General features: G+C 39.4%; 1 protein-coding gene across 2 annotated transcripts in view; it reads right to left on the bottom strand.

The window, feature by feature from the left end:
- DIRAS2 (DIRAS family GTPase 2) overlaps positions 1-4,928 on the bottom strand; it is a 33,224-nt gene extending 28,296 nt beyond the window's left edge. The window contains exon 1 of one of the 2 annotated variants that reach the window (XM_003951472.5): positions 4,573-4,928. The gene's annotated coding sequence lies outside the window, so the exon portion shown is untranslated. The remainder of the gene's footprint in view (positions 1-4,572) is intronic. The other variant, XM_001142598.5, reaches the window with a different exon arrangement.
- Positions 4,929-20,080: the final 15,152 nt, after the last annotated feature.

Raw genomic sequence — 20,080 nt, 5'->3', positions numbered from 1 at the left:
CTTGATTTATTTCTGCATCTTGAAACTATTATGTATGTGGAGGAATTTAAACTAGCATTTAAAGAATGGAAGAACAAAAAAGAGAGGCACAAAGCATTATATGTAAATCTGGCAAAATTAAAAAAATAGATAAGCACATGGTTTTCATGATATTCAGAGAAATTTAAGTTCTTTTCAAAATCTAGGTTACCCAGCCATTTCTATTATCCAGTAGTTCTATCTCTTCTTGGCTTGCAAACATTGACACAGACCTTACTCAAAAGCTAATGTCAGTTTTACATTTTGTGGTCTGCTACCATTCCTTCTGTAATAAGAACCCAGTGAAGGCCAAAGAGGTCCCAAGAGAGAAGCACAAAGGTAAAGAGAAGGAAGCAAAAGGCTTAGTCAATCCCTTTTTAAGTGTCAGATGATTGTTTTATAGGCAAGGAGGCAATGAAATACTCCATTGATCATGTGTATGTGTGTGTGTGTGTGTGTGTATGCACGTAATTGGGGTGGTAGGTAGCTGGGTGATAAGGCTGGGGAGATGAGTCTAAGTTTGTTCAAAAATGGCACTAAGCTGGATTTTTTTATGCAAATAGAGAGCTGAGTGGACTCCACCTGGATTTGCCCTCGATGAAGAAACCTGGATTCTGATCACTTTTCCTTTTCGTTCCGCATCTTCTAGAGAAAAACTCCCAAACTCAAAAGGCACAAAAGTGCTCCGATAAAACAGAGTGTAAGGATGACAGAGGAAGGAAATCTTCCTCCTTCAAAGGCTCCTTTGTCTGAGCTCTGATGATTATCTAAAGATGGTAAAGGAGGAAGGGCGTATGTGTGTTTATTATGGGAAGGCCTAATGGAAAGTTCTTGCGTTCTTATTTTCTCAGAAAAATAATCACTTTGCAGACATTAATTAGCTTTAGAAAAATATTGCCCCAGATCCTCTCATACAAAACGCTGCCCTCTTTAAGTCTCCTATCATAATTTCTGAGACAGAGAACCATGTGATGGAAATCGTACCCACCCCACGAGCACTCACTGATCATGGAGGTGTTCAGGGACTAGATAAAGAAATGGACATATTTTCATTAAGGTCATTAATTTCTGTGTTTCAAGAATCCGGTATTCATGGGTCAATTATAAAGCATGAGATTTCACCCTAAACTTTATCTAATGGTGTCAAATAGAGACAAACATTGAAAATACTCATACCAGTAAAGCATAATACTAAAAGATCTGTGAAATATATTTTATTGCATAGTACAGAATAGCCCACTAGCTGTTCATTAGTTTTATAATGGGTTTGCTGCTGCTTGTTGAGTAAAAGAAATTATATGAGAATTGAATGACCCATAATGGGACTTGCGGGCTAAGTTGCTGACCTCTGCAATCAAGAATAAGGTTGAAGCAAACCGGGGGGTGCAGTACTTCTTGGGATAGAAGTTAGTAGCGGTGCAAAATGATGATGCCCATCAGGCATACCTGTTTCCTTTGTTTCTGCCACAATAAACCCCTAGGCTGCGTGTGAGTTGGATCCCCCATATCTACTCACTGGTTATTTTTCATAGAATCACAGGAATTATTTGATCTAATCCTTTTGTCTTTCTGATAAAGAACTAAGTAATATGTTCAAGACAGCACCACAGTTAATGGCAGGAAAGAGAAGGACACATAACTCACAGCAATCTGAGATCATTTGTATATTTATTTTTGATAGCGCTTAGTTGGTGATGGCGCCGAACATTTTAGCTTTTAAATTACCGTCAATTGAGTAATGATCTATAGCTGCGCTGGACAATACAGTAGCCATCAGCCGCATGGGCTATTGAGCACTGGAAGCACAGCTAATCCAAATTGAGATGTCTTGTAAGTCGTCAGCAGGCATTTAAAAAGGTAAAATATCTTACTAGTATTTTGTATGGATTATATCTAAATGGTCATTTTTTATATGCTGGCTTAAGTATATCATTAAAATTAATTTCAGCTGTTTCTCTTTACTTTTCCATTATGACCATTAGGACATTTTAAACTGTGCACATGACTCACACATTTCAATTCTATTGTACAGTACTGATTTATAAGAAAACACTTCACTGCATTTAGGAGACAGCTATAAGGAATCTCTTTCCTAAATTTGCCAGTGGCTGAGAGCAAAGAAGGAGAGAATGAGGGAGCATTTGTTTTTATTACTTCATAGAGTCCTTTCCCCGTCAGTGAGGAGAGGCTTGCAAGCCATATCATATAATGAAAACTAAAGCATTATTTGACACCAGTTAAATAACTTTCAGTTCATGTTTAAATATGTATGAATTAGTAAATTTAACTCTTAAAAAGCCATCAGCAATTTTGACAACATAAGAACCATCGTATTCCCTTTTGATTGAGCAGCTGTTTTCCTGGAAAAATCATAACCAAAATCAGTGTCCTACAAATCAGTTCTGCTCTTAAAAAGACATCTGTCCACTGTCAATACTTATACCAGGTAGATAGACTGATGATAGATAGAGGCAATCCACCATATGAGTGAGAATTGGGGATGGTTGTTATCTGAATTGAAAGTTGCAGATCAACACCAAACACTTTTTTTACTTAAAACAGCTGGCAGGCAACCACTCCACCCCAGACAACCGAATGCTCCTCTCACAAAGAAATTCTCTGGTGGAAAAATGTATGGCATTTGTCATAGGGAAATGATGATTTTGCATAAATAAATAGGTTAATTTTCAACATATCAACTCTGGTCTCCAAATTAGAAGAAGAATGAACAATACTTTTTGTTATCACAGATACACTCTCTTTTTGACAAAAGCACCCCAGTTGTTTCTTAAAAGGTTTTAATTTTTCAGTAAGATATGCAGTATTTACCACTGAAATAATACATTTCCAATACAGTAAAAGTCGTGTGTGGTGTGTAGGATACGAACAACATACAATAAATAATTTTTTTAAAAAAAAGGTCTCCTCCACTCTTCTCATGAGGAAACTGCTTTGCTGAGAATGCTGGGTTGTTAGACACAAGCTGAAAAGTGACTTCCACAACTTGGCATTCAATCTGTATGTTTTCTGAGTCGCCTCTTAGGAACAATTCTATTAAAGCTGTAACAAAGAAAGATTCTGGAGGTTTCTACAATAACCACGAACACATACTTCCCATCTGCAGGGATCACTGAAGTGTGAGCAGCAGTTCTGTGCCTTGGTATAGACAGCAATACCCCCTCCTTTCTCCTTCCTTTCCCTGTGCCTGCCCGGGACTATTACCAAATTAAATGCCATATGTTAAATGGGATGAAAATGTTTCCTTGCCACTGTATCTTTTATTTCTATAAAATGAACTATGTGTCTTCCTGTCCCCAGCCCACAAAGCCTCCTGCATTTCCAGAGATAGATAAAATTGTGGACAATTTTCAATTTCAGGCAACAACCAAGAAGAAAAAAAAGTATGATTCCCCTACAAATTTGTTAAATTTATTCTAATTTTATCCTCCCCTTTTCTCTCCCTCCCCCTCCACCTCCTCAAATCCAAATGTCACTGGAAATGGAGCGCATTGTGACTGATTTGAAATGTAAAATGCTCCAGACTTTTAGCGTTACCTAGAAAATCTTCCTCAAAAATAATATTTTTGAAAATTTTTAGTTTGAAGCAGAAAAGTTCTGATATGCTGGACTAGCTTCTCACATCTGAAGGGATCCATTTAAAAGATAACAAGGGCAAATATGTAAAATAAATTCCTAGGGAAGGCAAGCTGTGTCTCTGCACAGTAGGAAGAAACTGAATTCCACCACAATGTTGTATTCCAGCATTCAATGGATGTAACAGATGATTCACAGAGCTTCTAGTTTAAAAGTCTCCCAAACCCACATAGAATGTGAATTGGAGTTTTAAAGAGGAAAAACAGCATTTTTCAAGAGAGAAGGAGAGAGGCAGGTTCCCACACCGCCAGAAGCCAGCACTGCTTTTCAGGCGAGCCTGGGTGCTGTCAGCAGTCATTGTCATCTGATGGGAAACCACAGTCTTACAACTAAGGACTGGATGCAGCCCCTTGCCCATCTTCTGCTCTTACAACAAGGAAGCGGAAAGGAGCACATGTAGATATCATGAAACACATTCTTTAAGAAGACAAACAAAAGATTTAGACAGGTCTCAGCCAAGCGCATGAAGTGAAGCAGTCGAGGATGAAAGCATGCCGAACCAAACGGCAGTCTCTAGCGTGCTTGGCTTTTTTCTCACTTTAGACCACATCTTCTTACTCTTTTCCTAAATCCATTAAACTTCCAACATTAACAGAAACACCTGCACAGTAGAATTTTCCAAAACGGTAAATCCTGTTTTGGAAGGAATCCCTAATAATACGTAAGATACAGATTTTTTAAAAAGAACATGTTTTAGACAAGGGCAGCATGATGCTCACCCTCCCTAACAAGGATACAGAAATGCAGATTTCTTCCCCTCTTACCAACTCCAGTACACGCTGACTCGCCCTCCCTGAGAGCGGTAATCCCTTTCCAGGGGCTGGCAAACAATCATGCCAAAGCCGCCCGTGCCCCAATGCGGACGCAGCGAAGCCACGGCAGAAGGGGGAAATCGGTTACCTGGGGAAGAACACAACTCCGCTCAGAGCTTCTTCAGAGCTCCACTCGCGCAGGACAGGGCAGCGCAGGGTGTGTGGATGCGGCTCCTCCCGGAGGCAGGCGCAGCGCACTCCCTCCCGCCGCCGTGACGATGCTGTCAGCTGCTCGCCCGCCGTGCGCCCTGCACCGCCCGCCGGCCGTGCTCCCTGCGCCCAGCGCCCTCGCGCTCCACCCGCTCGCAGCCCCTGCACCTGCGCTGGCCTGAGCCGCGCCGGCCTGGCACTGTCACCGCCGCTGCACGCTCCTCCTACTCTCTTCAATCTCTGCCTTCTCAGATGTGCCAACTGCTGCAGAGGCTGCTGCTCCTGCTTAAATGGCGCCTGCTCGCCTCCAAAGAGCTTTTAGGTGCCACCTACTGCATGCTCTTGGAATAGATGGCGAGGACTGGAATTTTCTGATAATTTAATGAATTAAAATAATTCCATTGAAAGGGAACCAGATTCTTTTGTTCGCATTGCCAACTATAATCGCTACTAACCATATAGACTTTTTTTTCCATTTCCAGATTTTAACTTTTAAAAACCGACTCATTTAAAGGCAGAAGAAATGCCCTGCCCCATACCATAGCCAACCACACAGCGTAGATTAATATATTCTAATTTAATAGGATCCTATGACAACACCGCCATTGGCAAGCTTGGATTAGAATTGCTTTTTCACTGAGTGGTTTCACATTAGCATTTCAAGCAAATGACCACGTTTATTTTCTGACATTGATAAACAATTTTGTCAAAGATGCGTTGATTAAAAAACAGGTGAATCAGCAAGAAAAAAGATTAATGGCTAACAATTCTGTGCAGGCATTTTTAAAAGTGCTTGAGTATAACACTGATCCATGTTAAATTTAAACTACAGACTGAAGGAAGATTTCTTCTCTTGGTTATATTACTCATTCTTTTGTAATACCAAATATGCTAAAAGACTTGAGCAAAATTAATATTCTGTAGTTGGCTTTACATTTGATTTTTGTTGTAGAATCCTATTTATCCGTTTTAATCCCGTCTTCACTTTCTAAATAACTAAAACATGTTAACCTTTGAAGTTCATTTCCAAAGTAAAATTCTGCCCTGCTATTCACAGGAAATATGCATTTTTAAAATCATACTTAAAAACTACGCATTTTACAACTTACAGTCAAGAAAACTTATTTTATTCCCCAGTTCATCCTAATTCTGGCCTTGATCCTACAGCCATTGGAATATAAAAATAAAAATACACTCTTTTTACTAAAGTCATTTAAGGCTACTTCAACAAACCTGCCCCTACACTAATGATGTCTAAAAGCAGAGTGGTCACCCTGTCCTCCACAGTCTCCTCTTCATTACAAAGGAATATATGGCCACTCAGAAACCCATCCCAGAGGAGGCTCCAAATGTGATGACAGTGGATTCTGAGCACTGCCTGATGCAGTTTCTGGGTCCTGAAACAACCTTCCAATTTTACAAGTCAGGATGTTGTTTTCCATGACAACCAAAATGTAGGTTATCAGGTTAAATGACAAAATGGAATTTAAGAACTAAACAAAGGAGGGTAAAAAGATTAAATAAGCAAAAATCCAGTGCTAGCATGGAAGCAGGGAGAGCAAATCAGGAGCTGATAAAGAGAGCCAGTTCTATGCTGAATATCCCACAATGCAGAAGAAGCCTGCCTTTTGCCGCATGCCATCATTATTTGTTCTGAGAATGTGAAGCAGAGGCCCAAAGACCTCATTTAAACAAGGAGCAACTCACTTACTATGATGTCTCTGGCCCCTTTGGCACTCCCCACAATCCCTAGACTTTCATCAGCCAGAAGGAGCAGATTGCTCCCAAATTCCTCCTTTAACTTCCCCTTAACATACATCCTTCTAAGAGCCTGACCCATTTGCTTCTAGGCTAGGGGCTCCTGATATCTGCCTGCACATTAGAATCAGCAGGGGAGCTATAAATACATTTTAAAACAAGGTCCAATTTCCAGTCCAGCTCATGCCACAACTGGCACAGGACCTCCGTGGATGGGACGCAAACATCCATATATTTCAACGTGTTTATGCGACGTTGCTGTTCGTGTCACCCAAAAATTCATATGCTGACATTCTAGTTACCAACTTGAAGAGGTGGGACCTCTGCACAGAGCTCTCATGAATGGGATTAGTGCCCTTATAAAAGAGGGCCCAGAGAGCTAAGCCATCGTCTATGAACCAGGAAGCAGACGCTCATTAGACACCAAATCTGCCTTGATCTTGGACTTTCCAGCCTCCAGAACTGTAAGCTATAAATTTTGGTTTTTTATAGGCTACCCAGTCTATGTTTGTTTGTTTTTTAATAACAGCCAAGAGTAAAACAGAGGTTAAGGTCAAGAACCATTAATCTAATATAAACCTTTGTTACTCAACGTGAATTCGTGGATCTGCAGCATCCACATTACCAAGCAACTTATTAAGAATACAGACTTTCAATCCCCACTCCAGAACTTCAATCTCAGATTCTGACTTTAATAAAATCTCCAAGAGATTCCCAAGTTTGTTAGAAGTGGAGAAGCTCCAAGCCAGAGTACCTCAAATGCTTCAATATATCAGAATCACCTTGGAGGAGGGGGCTTGTTAAAACACTTCCAGCTGGGCCATGGCCTGGTTTTCTGATTCTGTAGGTCCGGGGTGGGGTCCCTGGTAATGCTGATGCTGCTTAGAGCAGGAATCCAGATGAGCTATGCCACTCAGGTCATGCAGAGACCAGCAGCAAATGGTGGTGGGCTATTCAATCCTCAGGTGGAAGAAACATAACAGCCCTCCATTTTGTAAAGTAAATCAATCCAGTGTCACTCCTTTTGGGGAAGCCCCATCCTTCTCCACAGTCTCACGGTGCACTTTCCCCAGAGTCTTTAGGTGGCTGTAAAAAGAGCCTCTTCAGCTGAGTTCCTGCTTTGCTCTCACAGCTTAGGACTCTGCAAGCTTACACTTGGCCCTTGTGCAAATGAGAAGATGTCCCCTCTCTTGGTGGACACAACCCTTCCCTCTGCTCAGACAGTGCGTGGCTTGAGGGGCAGAAGACCCTTTGTGCAAAGAACTTCCTGGACAGGTGCAGACACTCTGGATACCCAGCTGGGTGAGGGATGCACCTGCTGAGCCCCAGGCCACTCTCACCCTCTGCTGGTCACCTTGAATGTTATACAAACTGCACATCCCTCAAGGTACACATCAGCTCTGCTCCCCTACCAGGCCAGCATGGTCTGTGTGATGCCTCATAGCTCCATTTATGACCTTGGTCCACAGAGTGCCAGACACTGCCAACAAAGAGGAAGAGCCAAATTCTGACACCGGGGACACAAACTAAGGGAGAAGGCAGCAGATGCACTGATCAGGTGCTGAGCAAGCAAGCATGCAGTGAATGAAAATACACACCTTTGGACTATGTTCTCCCTGGTTTCTTTGTCTTACTTTTATCCTGTTCTCCCTAAGACAGTGGTTCTGGGGACCAGAAGTATCAGCAATTCTGGTAAGTTGTTATAAATACACATGTCAGCTCCACCCTGGACCTATTGATTCAGAAACTCTGAAGGTGGAGCCCAGCTATCTGCTTTTTAGCAAACATTCCAGGTGATTCTGGTGCACAGCAGAGTTTGAAACTCATTGCACTACAATTTTTTTTAATTATACGTTTAGCAAATGCCCTATCAACATATCTCCTGTAAAATTCTTGAAAAGTTACCATGCTGGTAGAATGTGCTCAAGGGAACAGTGCACCCCATCCGCTGTGATGTTTCTGGTAGTGAAGACTCAGCAGATTTTCCTGACATCACAACATTGGTTTCTTCCCAGCTGTCCCTTCTAAAGTTCTACCATACAAGGGTGGGGCACACTCTTCTGCTGCCCAGAGGACACTCCATTTCCCAGCAGTCTTGGCACCAGCCAGGATGTCCACCTCCAGGACTGGCCTAGGTCTCTCTGTACTTCAAGCCCCAGTCACCCTGCCCTCCTCAACAGGGTCACTCCATCCTAATCTCTGGAGGAGCCAAATCCTGGAAACTAAGGTCACAGCCCTGAAGTGCAAAATGCTCTGCAGATTGTGGAGAAAGGAAGCACATAAAGGCTTCCCCCCAAAACGGAAGAAGAAAATAAAATTTTCCTTTCATTCTTGTCCATGAGTTTACTGGTCCAAACATAAGAGCTCTGAAGTTGGGGTGGCCCTTCAAAGATAGTCCACATTGAGGCAAGAAAGCCACTCTGGATCAGTCATTTTTTGTGTGCTGTCTCTCCTCACTCCTTAGGAATGTAATCTTGGGCAAGTTGGCTGTCTTTGGTAGAAGGTAATGTCAAGGAAGGGAGTTACCTGAGAGCCTTCAGCAGTGATATTCCAAAATTATAGATGTGTGATATATTTATCAACTAATTTTAGTGCAATGAGTTTCAAACTCTTCTGTGCATCAGAATCACCTGGATTGTTTGCTAAAAAGCAGAGTGCTGAGCTGCACCTTCAGAGTTTCTGAATCAGTAGGTCCGGAGTGGGACTGAAATGTGTATTTCTATTGTATTGCCACTGGTGCAATAAAAGCTTCAGTCCTGCGTGATGGATAAGGTGGTGCCCTATGGCATCCCCCGGAGTCCCCAAGAGTGACTTTTAGAGGATGGTGTCATTTTGTTGCAAATAAAGAATCTCAGAGGTAGGTCTTCTTTGCAGCAGATAAAGCTAGTGTTATTCCATTGGTTTCAATCCTGATTCTCTATTTTTAATCATCCCTTCAGGCTGTACCATCCAACTGTACTAGGTGCTCTTAAGTTTGACAAGGTTTCACCATTCTTCTTCCTTCCTTCCTTTGATACCATGTGTGCCCCATTAAGAATGAGGCACCATGCTTTCTATGTGTTCTTAATCTTTTCAGCTTACCCAAGCTACACAGATGCTAAAGCTGACATCTGTTCTCTGTAATCTCAGAGAGTTTCTCATCCCTGCCTTATATGAGGTTGACCTAGTTTTCTTGGCCTACTCAAAATATTAGTGAGCACGAACAGATGATTATATGCATAAAATGTAACTCTGTGCACTAACATTGCTCTGTGCATTCCTGGATCCAACCCATCTCACTCCTCTCCTTCCCTCCTCCCCAGACCTTCCACTATATCCTCTGGAATGCCTATGTCCTATTCATCAAATTCCTTGGAAATTTAAACTTCTTTGGGGAAGGACTGTTCTCCAGGTCCCTGCTTCTGGTCACATCTCAAGCAGAAGTTCTCCTTCCTCTGGATACATGATCTTTTCTGGGCCATATCTTCCCCTCTCAGCTGCAAAATCTTGCATCTTTTTGGATGATGTCATTCTCTTCCCTTCATCCTGTCAGCATCTGCCATCCTTTTGGCCTGGTGGTCTTCCTCTCTACCTGGCTGCCTGAAAGATTCGCCCCATGTCTGGCCTCTATTGTCATGGTTCTCCTTTTCCTCATTGACATTTCCTGCACCACAGTCCCGCTGTCCCACCAATAGTCATATCCTGCTCCCTGGCATCACAATAGAATATGGGTTTCAAGCATCCTAATTCCAGTCCAGTCACATAGCTATGCCTCCTCTTCAGCAGGCCTATGTCTCCCCTGTGCTCAGGATCTCTTCTTTCTAAGTGTCTGTCTCTTCCACACCCTCACTTCTCACTGTTAGATCTTCTCCATTTTTATAAGAGGTAGCAAAAACATTTTCTGTCTCTCTCACTCATTTGTCCCCTCTGAAAAATCAAAAAGATTGAAGGAATTACCAGGTAAGTATCAGTTTCCTAAGTGGTCTCCCCGACCTATGTGATCTCCAGTCTGTTCCCGTAGCAGCCAGGATGAGCAGAGCAGGACATTCTAGAGCTTTGAGAATCAAGCCCAAACCTTCATCTGGTTTATAAAGCTCTCATGATCCAGTTGCTTGCTACATCTCCAGTTTTATCTCAGGTCATCTCCCCTACTCACAGGTGCCAACGAGCCTGGCTTTCTTTCAATTCTCAAAATTCACCCTGCCCCCTCCTCCTACTGGGGCTGCTGCACATACCATTACTTGGCTCTGTGTGCTGTTATGGCCATGGCTGTTTCACTGGATTCCTTGCCTCCAATATACCCCTAAAAATCTTGTCCACAGAGAGGCATTCTTTGATCACCTTGTTTAAAGTTGCATCACCTTCTGCTTTGGATTGAATTGTGTCCTCCAAAAAAAGATATATAAAATACTAACCCCCAGTAACCCAAAATGTGACATTATTTGGAAACAGGGCTGTTACAGATAGAATAGGTTAAGAAGAGGTTATACTGGAGTAGGATGTGCCGCTACAGGGAACGCACCTTATAGAACACATGACTGATGTTCTTATGAGAAGAGACAAAGAGACACACAGAGAGAAAACCATCATGTGACAATGGAGGTAAAGGCTGTAGCAATGCATCTACAAGCCAAAGAATGCCAAAGATTGCCAGCAAACACCAGGAGCTGGGAGAAGTGAGGAAGGATTTTTCCCCAAGGCTTTAAAAGGAACAAGGCTGAAACCTTGGTTTTGGACTTCAACCTTCTAGAACTGTGAGACAATACCTCTACCTTTTTTAAACCATCCAGTTTTGGTACTTTGTTACAGATGCCCTAGCAAACTAATATACTTCCTGATATGAACTAAATATTTGTAACCCTCCCCCGAATTCATATATTTGAAGCCTAATTGCCCAATATGATAGTATTTAGAGATAGGGACTTTGGAAGGGAATTAGACAATGATGGGAGAGCCTCATATGAGGAGAGACACCAGCACACTCTCTCTCAACCACATGAGGACACAGCAGGAAGGTGGCTATGTGCAAACCTAGAAGAGAGCCCTCACCAGACACCAGATCTCATGGCACATTGATCTTGGAGTTTCATGCTTCCAGAAATGTGAGGTTTAAATTTCTGTTGTTTAATCCACAGTCTATAGTATTCTGTTATAGCAGCCTGGACTGCCCAGGACACTTTCGATCATGCAGTCCCTAGTTTCTGCTTCCTTTATAGTCTAGGTTATGATATCTTTATTTTTGTATATTCATCATTTATATGCTTATTTTTGTCTTCCCCTTTATTCTATAAGCTATATGAAGTTAGACACCATGAGTCTCTCTCATCATTTCTTCAGCATGTCAGGTTGAAAAAAAAAATTGAGGGAGGATGTACATAACTGCTACCTCCCTCACTACCTAGATTCTAAAGCAATAAAGAATATACACACTAATATACAGGAATCAAAATACTTGAGCAAGATGGCAAACTAGGAACTCCAGTTTCTTGTTCCATGTAGAAATATCAAGCAATAACAGACTGAGAGAACAGCTCAGTGAAAGTTCTAGAAACCAGTCAAGGATCTGTAGCAACCAAGTGAATGCCCAATCAAGAAAAAGCAAACTCTAAATAGTAGAAAATGGCAATGTGTTTGTGCTCACCTTGCCCCATTCCCTCCCTAGCAGAGTGCCAAAGGAAGCCACTCAATTCCTGGGATCTTTCTTCGGAAAGAAGTAAAAGAATAGAACTTGTTTGCAGTGTTCTAGCTTGTCTGGGGACCGTCCAAGGAAGGGGTTTCTGTCTTTCCTGACTCAGCAATCACACAAGAATAATGGAAGTTTGGATAGTAGGTCAGGGGATATTGAAAGCAGCGATGTGTGTTGGAATGCCTGAAAACTACAGGGGAACTTCAGGCCCATAGATATCTGGAAGGAAGATATTACAGGCAGAGGACCACAATATGACAACTAAGGCCAGGGAAGAAGAAGGGGTGAAACCCCTAGGAAAATTAGGACATGTAAAAATAGTCATGTATATAGGGGTACTGGGAAAACGGTACATACACAGTCCTAGGGAAGATGCATCCCCAGAAGAGCCACAGAACACCTTACATCGCCATGCCAAGCTGATTAATAAGGATCTATCCTGCACAGAGGCAGTCTGCAAAGTCTGCAGTGTGGCTGTTTTTATTTAAATGCCCAATTTTCAACAAAAATTCACAAAGGATACAATGAAACAGGAAAATATGGTCCATTCAGAGGAACAAAATAAATCTATAAAAACAGATTCTAAAGAAACACTGGCTTCAAACTTACTAGACAAAAACTTACTAGACAAAGACTGTTCTATATATGCTCAAAGAGCCAAAGAAAACCTGGACAAAGAACTAAAGGAAATCAGAAAAAAAATGATATATGAATGAAATTAGAATGTCAGTAAAGAGATTATTAAACAGAACCAAATCAAAATTTGGGAGCTAAAAAATACAATTACTGAATTAAAAAATTTACCAGAAGGCTTCAACAGCAGATTTTAACAAGTAGAGAAAAGATTCAGCAAACTTGAAGACAGATCATTTTAAGATATCAAGTCTCAGGAGCAAAAAGAAAAACAAATAAAGAAAAGCGAAAAGAACCTAAGGGATTAATGAAGCACCATCAAGCAGACCAATATATACATTAAAGGAACTTCAGAAGAAAAAAAGGAGCAAAAAAAAAAAAAAATGACCTAACTTCCCAAATTTGAAGAAAGACATGGATATATAAATGCAAGAATGGCAATGAGCTCCAAGTAGACTAAATCCAAAGAGACTTAACTGATACACATTATAATTAAACTGTTGAAAGTTGAAGACAAAGAATGTTGAAAGTAGTGAGAGAAAAGCAACACATCATGTACAATGGATCCCCAATAAGATTATCAGCAGAGTTCTCAGCAGAAACTTTGCAGGCCAGGAGGCAATAGGATGATGTATTTAAAGTCCTAAACATAAAACAACTGTCAACAAAAACTTTGTATCTCCCAAAACTCTCTTTCAAAAATGAGGGAGAAATTAAGACATTCCAAGGTAAACAAAAATTGAATGAGTCTATTATCACTAGACCTACCTGAAAAGAAATCCTAAAGGAAATTCTTCAAGTTGAAATCAAAGGATGTGAGACAGTAACTTGAAGCCACACAAAAATTTAGAAATCTTTGGTAAAGTTAAATACCTAAGGAAAAAAATTAATAATATTATTGTAATTTTGGTTCTTGACTCCCCTTACTATTAATTTAAAAGACAAAATTAATTGTTTTAATAATTGTAATAATAATTTTTTTAAGTAAGGGAGTTCTTGACTCCCCTTACTATTATAAAATTTAAAAGACAAAAGCATAAAATAATTACAAATCTATATTAATGAGTACTGTATATAATGGATACAAAATACATAAAGATGTAATTCAGTACATTTAATAATATAAAGTGAGGGCAGAGCTGTAAATGACTAGAGGACTTCTTTTGTCGTACACAATTGAAATTAAGTTGTTACAAGTTTGAAATAGATTTTTATAACTTTAGGATGTTATATGTAATCCCCTGGTAAGCACAAAGAAAATATCTGTAAAATATGCACAAAAGAAAATGAGAAAAAAAATCAAAATATGCTGCTACAAAAAATCAACTGAAAACAAAGGAGGGCAGTAGGAAGAAAATGAGGGCCCCCCAAAAACCTATCATACATATAGAAAAAAATAAAGTGGTAATAGTAAGTTTTATATTATCAATAACTACTTTAAACTCTCCAATCAAAAAGCATAGATTGGCAGAATATGTAGAAAAATAAGACACAACTATATGCTATCTACAAAATATTCACTTCTGGCCTAAGGACATGCACAAGTTGAAAGTGAAATAATGAAAAAAGATGTTCCATGAAAATAGTAACCAAGAGAGCAGAGGTGGCTATACTAAAATTAGAAAAATAGACTTCAAGTCAAAGACTGTTATAAGAGATAAATATATGATACAGTGATAAAATTCAATTTATTAAGAAAATATAACAATTATAAAAATATATGCACCAAACATCAGAGCTCCAAAATATAAAAAGCAAATATTAACATTAACGGAAAAATAGACAACTCTACAATAATAGTAGGAGACTACTTCAATATTCCATTTTAAATAAAAAATAGAACAACTAAATTAAAGATTAATAAAAAAGCAGAGAGTGAACACACTGTAAAACTATTGGAACTAGCAAACATATACATAGCACTCCACCCAACATGAGCAGAATTTAAAGTATACATGTAAATTTCTCACTAGATTATACATTAGGTCACAAAATGAGTTTCAATATTTTTTTAAAAGGTTGATTGAAATCCATAAAAGTATCTTTTATATTCACAAAGGAATGAAACTACAAATCAATGGCAGAAGGAAAACTGGAAAACCCCCAAAATAAAAACCAGTGGATCAGAGAAAAAATCACAAGAGATTATAAAATAGCTAACATAAATGAAAATAAAATCACAACATCTCAAAAGTTATGAGATGCAATAAAAACAGTGCTAAGAGAAATGTATAGCTGTAAATGCTTATAGCAAAAGCGAAGAAAGATCTCAAATTAACAACCTAAACTTTATGCCTTGTATTAGTGTGTTCTCACACTGCTAATAAAGACATGCCCCAAACTGGGTAATTTATAAAGAAAAGAGGTTTAACTGACTCACAGTTCCACATGGCTGAGGAGGCCTCACAATCATGGCTGAAGGCAAATGAGGAGCAAAGTCACATCTTACCTGGTGGCAGCAAGAGAGCGTTTGTAGGGGAAGTCCCCTTTATAAAACCATCAGATCTCATGAGACTTATTCACTATCATAAGAACAGCACCCGCCCCATGATTCAATTACCTCCACCAGGTCCCTCCCACAACAGGTGGGAATTATGGTAGCTACAATTCAAGATGAGATTTGGGTGGGGACAAAGCCAAACTATATCATGCCTTAAAGAACTAGAAAAAGAAGAACACACTAAACCCAAAGCTAGCAGAATGAAGGGAGTAATAAAAATTAGAGAAGAGATCAACCAAATAGAGAAGAGAGAAACAATAGAAAGTTAACAAAACTAAGAGCTGACTTTCTGAAAAGGTAAACAAAATTGACAAACCTTTAACTACACTGATAAATTTTAAAAATGAGAAGACTCATATTACTAAATTCAGAAATGAAAGAAAAGACATTACTATTAATATTATAGAAATACAAAGGATTATAAAAATGTACTATAGACAACTGTATGCCAAGAAATCAGATAACCAAGATAAATTAATGAATTCCTAGAAACACAGCCTAATAAGACAAAAACATGAAGAAATAGGAAATCTGTATATACCTATGACTACTGAGGAGATTTGATCAGTAAGCAAAAACTTAACAAATACATAAGAGCCAATTCTTCTCAGTTGGAACTATTAGACAGGGAACTTAAAACAACTATAATTAATATGCTAATGGTTCTAATGGGCAAAGTAGACAACATGCAAAAACAGATAGGCAATATAAGCAGAGAAATGAAAATCCTAAGGCATAACTAAAAAAAAAACAATACTAGATTTAAAAAAAAAAAACTGTAGCAGAAACAAAGGGTACTATTCATGAGCTCATTAGTAGACAGGACACAGTTGAGGACAGAATACCAGAACTTGAAGATATGATGATAGAAGCTTCCAAACTGAAAAGTGAAGAAAACAAAGCCTGAAATAAACAAAACTGAATAGCCAAGGACAGTAGGACGACACAGAAAGAATACTCTATGCATAATGGGAATACCAGAAGAAGAAAGAGAGAAAGTCACAGAAGAAATATTTGAAAAAATTAGGGAAAAGTGTTATGACATTAAATTTAGCAATGACACCAAAATATATGACATCAACAGAACAGGCAACAAAATGAAAAATAGATAAATGGATTGCATTAGAACTAAAACCTCCATGCATCAGGACACAATCAACAGAGTAAAAAGGCAACACACAGAATGGGAGAGAATATTTGCAAATCATACATCTGATAAGGGGTTAATATCCAAAATCTAAAGAACTTCTACACCTGAACAATAACAACAAATGATGGAGAAATGTGCAAGAACTTGAATAGACATTTCTCCAAGGAAGATATATAAGTGGCCAATAAGCACATGAAAAGATGCTCTACATCACTCATCATTAAGGAAAAGCAAATCAAAATGAAATGAAAATCATTTAAATTAATTTAAATGATTAATTGTTATATATTTAAATTAGGATTAATAAATTAGGATGGCTAATTTAAAAACAAACAAACAAACAAAAACAAAGGGGCCGGGCGCAGTGGCTCATGCCTGTAATCCCAGCACTTTGGGAAGCCGAGGCAGGCAGATCACTTGAGGTCAGGAGTTCAAGACCAGGCTAGCCAACATGGCGAAACCCCGTCTCTACTAAAAATACAAAAACTCGCTGGGCGTGGTGGCGGGTGCCTGTAATCCTAGCTAGTCGGGAGGCTGAGGCAGAAGAATAGCTTGAACCTGGGAGGCGGAGGTTGCAGTGAGCCAAGATTGCACCACTGCACTTCAGCCTGGGTGACAGAGCAAGACTCTGTCTCAAAAAAAAAAAAAAAGGAAAAGAAAAAGAAAGTAAACAGAAAATAACAATTATTAGTGAGGATGTGGGGAGCTGTTGCTGGAAATGCAAAATGATGCAGCCACTCTGGAAAACAGTATGATGGTTCCTCAAAAACTTCAATGTAGATTTGTCATATGATCTTGCAGTTCCACTTCTGGATATATACTAAAAAAATTGAAAGCAGCAACTTGAGCATATATTTGATATATTTGTACACCAATGTCCATAGCAGCATTATTCACAATAGCCAAAATGTGGAAAAAAATTCAAATGTCCATTGACAGACAAATGGATAAACAAAATGTAGTATACATATATAATGAACTATTACTAATCTTTCCAAAAAGAGGAAATTCTGCCACATGCTACAACATGGATGAGCCTTGAGAACATTAAGGTAAGTGAAACAAGCCAATCACAAAAGCCAACACACAAATACTGTGTGATTCCACTTGCATGAAGTGTCTAGAATAGTCAAATTCATAAAGACAGAAAATAGAATTGTGGTCGCCAGGGGTTGGGCGAAGGGGGAGCAAAAAGTTATAGGTTGATGGAGACAGAGTATCAGTTTTGCAAGATGACGAGTTCTAGAAACTAATGGTGGCAATAGCTGTGCAACAATATTAATGTACTTAATGCCACTGAACTGTACATTTAAACATAGTTAAAGTAGTGAATTTTATGTGTATTTTACAATTCTTTTAAAAGCATATACAGAAGTGAAGCAGACAACAAAATAGCACTATCATCATTTAAGGCTGGTATTACCAAATATGTCTCATATCTTCAGACAAGTGAGCTTACTGTTATACTACTGAACTCTTGAGTTTAGAGACTTGCCTGCCCAACCACAGGCTGCTTGGAACTCCTGCCAGCTGTGTCCCGCTAGGGACCTGGCCCTGTAAAACTCTCAGTGGGGAGGAGCAGAAGAGAAAACATATGCTTCCCACAGTCCGAGGGACATCAAGGTGAATTTGGACCCAAAGCAAAGGGAGACTAGAAATTGAGGAGAGTGCCATTTGATGTTTTCTTGCATTTGGTATAATTTGTCTCTGTTTTGCACCATGACCTTGTTAATACTGTCTCTCCACCCCTGCTTCCACCCCACCCAGATATTCTAATTACGTTGGCCCTTTTTTCCCATCTCTCTCTTTGTGAAAGGAAACATTTCTTTAACATAGCTTATCCATTTTTTATTCGTTCTTGCTATGGAAATATATATTTTTTTCAAAGATCTCTTTTCGGAAGGCTGCTGGCAACTTGATCTAATTTGGACTGATTGTTTTCTGGGCTTGCTGGAACTCTGAAGTGGATTAGGAAGGGAAGAGACTAGAGACAGAGAGACAAGTAGGTGAGACATCAGGAATCGCAGAAGGGAGAGATGAAGGGCTGAACTGAGGCAGCGACAGAACACAGAAGTCAGACAGAATTGATACTTAAGGAAGTAGACTGTCCAAGGTTTGATGGCCAGAGATGGGAGAGCACAAATGTATTCTCAAGTTCATGCCTTGCTGGATAGATCCTGGTACAATTAAAACTAGTTAGAAGGATTTGGTTACTCTAGATGTTCACTCTCTACTGTATAATTTTTTAACATTAAGGAATCTTCTTAAAAAAAAAATCTAATTACTGTAATCCTAGCACTTTGTGAAGCAGAAGCAGGCCGATTTCTTGAGTCCAGGAGTTTAAGACCAGCCTGGGCAACATAAGGAGACTCCACCTCTACAAAAAAATATAAAAAATTAGCTAGGCATTTTTAAGGTTTATCCGTATTATAGTATGAGTAAGAATTATTTGTCTGGACGCGGTGGCTCACGCCTGTAATTCCAGCACTTCGGGAGGCTGAGGCGGGCAGATTGCCTGAGGTCAGGAATTTGAGACCAGTCCGGCCAACATGGTGAAATCCTATCTCTACTAAAAATACAAAAAAAATTAGCCAGGCATGGTGGCGTGAGCATGTAATCCCAGCTACTTGGGAGGCTGAGGCAGGGGAATTGCATGAACCAGGGAGGTGGAGGTTGCAGTAAGCTGAGATTGCACCACTGCACTCCAGCCTGGGTAACAGAGTGACACTCCATCTCAAAAAAAAAAAAAATTATTTACATCTGAGTAACACTCCATCATATGTATACAACCCATTCCCTTACCCAGTTACCTGTCAATGAACATTTGGGTTGTTTCCACATTTAGCTATTGTGTTCATAGGCATGCTTTTATGAACATTGGTGTATGAGTATCTTTTTTAATTCCCTGCTTTCAATTCTGGGTAGATATTCGAAAGTGGAATTGCTGGATTATATGGAAATTCTGTTTGATTTTTTGAGGAACTGCCATATTATTTTCCACAGTAGCTGCACCGTTTGACATTCCTACCAACAGTTCTCTACATCATTGACATCTCTTATTATTTTCTGTTTTGTTTTTTATATTAGCCATCCTAACAAATGTGATATCTCATTGCTGTTTTGGTTTGTATTTCCCTAATTATTAGTGATGTCAAACATCTTTTCATGTGCTTAATGGCCATTTATATATCTTACTTGTAGAAGTGTCTGTTGAAGTTCTTTGCCCATTTATAAACAATTTTCTTGTCATTGAGTTGTAGGATTTCTTTGTATAATCTGGTTATCATCTTTTATCCTTTATCAAATGCATGATTTGCAAATGTTTTCTCATTCTGTGTGTTGTCTTTTTACTCTGTTGATACTGGCCTTTGAGAAACAAAAGGTTTTCATTTTTATGAAATTCAATTTATCTACATTTTTGTTGCCTGTTTTGGTGGTGTACCTAAGAGATCATTGCCTAATTCAAGATTACAAGGATTTATTTCTATGTTTTCTCCTATGAGTTTTGTTTTGTTTTGTTTGTGTTTGTTTTTGTTTTTGTTTTTATATGGCATTTTGCTCTTTTTAAAGCCCAGGCTGGAGTGCAATGGTGTGATCTTGGCTCACTGCAACCTCCCCATCCTGGGTTCAAGTGACTATCCTGCCTCAGCCTCCCGAGTAGCTGGGATTACAGGCACACGCCACCACGCACAGCTAATTTTGTATTTTTAGTAGAGACAGGGTTTCACCACGTTGGCCAG

Source organism: Pan troglodytes, chromosome 11 (assembly GCF_028858775.2).
Source record: "Pan troglodytes isolate AG18354 chromosome 11, NHGRI_mPanTro3-v2.0_pri, whole genome shotgun sequence".
Taxonomy (NCBI): Eukaryota; Metazoa; Chordata; class Mammalia; order Primates; family Hominidae; genus Pan; species Pan troglodytes.
The sequence above is the reverse complement of the archived record's forward strand: the minus strand, read 5'-3'. Positions and strand labels throughout refer to the sequence as shown.